This window comes from Triticum dicoccoides, chromosome 5A (assembly GCF_002162155.2).
Source record: "Triticum dicoccoides isolate Atlit2015 ecotype Zavitan chromosome 5A, WEW_v2.0, whole genome shotgun sequence".
Taxonomy (NCBI): domain Eukaryota; kingdom Viridiplantae; phylum Streptophyta; class Magnoliopsida; order Poales; family Poaceae; genus Triticum; species Triticum dicoccoides.
The window spans coordinates 141,580,634-141,581,693 of NC_041388.1; positions in this window are offsets into that span (position 1 = coordinate 141,580,634).

Below are 1,060 nucleotides of genomic sequence, written 5' to 3' on the forward strand. Positions count from 1 at the left end.
ATGAAAATTTGCACGCACCTTGCGAACCTGAGTACCTTTGATCCCACAAATTTTCAGTTTTTTTTGACTTTTTTTTGCTATTTTTTCGAGATGGTCAAAGCTGTTTGACCAGACGGTAATGGTGCAGAAGGGCATTTCTATAAGGGCAACTAATGGCAGAGGGGCAAATTTGAGCACACGTTGAAATTAGGGGCAAATTTGAGTAGTGGGTTCCAGTTAGGGGTAGAAATGGAATTGTCCCTTTATTAAATAGGTTGGCATGCCATAATTCACATACATTCACGGATAGAATGCCATAATTCAAAATATGATGACTGTAAACACTAAACAGGATGATATGATATAACTATATGATGTCTTTATTAAATGGGTTGCCATGCCATAATTCAGATAGATGATGTGTATGTACTATGTAAACATGATGGCATGATATAATTCAAATATATGATTTATATAGTAAGCAAGTAAGCAGATGGCAATCCATATATGATGTAAAAACTATGCAACGAAGACAACATGCATGACATGGGTAATATAACCCTGCCAAGTTTGAGCATAGACCTCAGGGGGAAAATAGGACTGGTCATCAGTCTCTGAATCCTCCTCTGAGGAGCTCTCTGTAACCAACAAGATGTCTGCTTCAGCAGGTAGCATTCTCTGCTCTGAATACCTTGTTTTCACTCCATATACTTCCATCACCGCTTCAAATGGCTGATGCACAGGAAGAGTAGTTGAATATACAAACATTGTCGACAAATGGAACACGTAATACAAAAAAATGATAGCATGATATAATTCACATACATGATGATTGGCTAAACAGCATGACATTGCATAATTCACATATATAATGCCTTTGCAACAAGATAGCATTGTATAATTCACATATATAATGTCTTGCAACAAGATGGCAATGCATAATTCACATATATGGTAATTAGACACTAAACAGGTGGCATTCACACAAAGCATGTCTAAACTAATCAAATGACATAGCAATGCGAGACACCATACGCATGATATGAGCAACATAACCCTGCCAAGTTAGAGCATACACCTC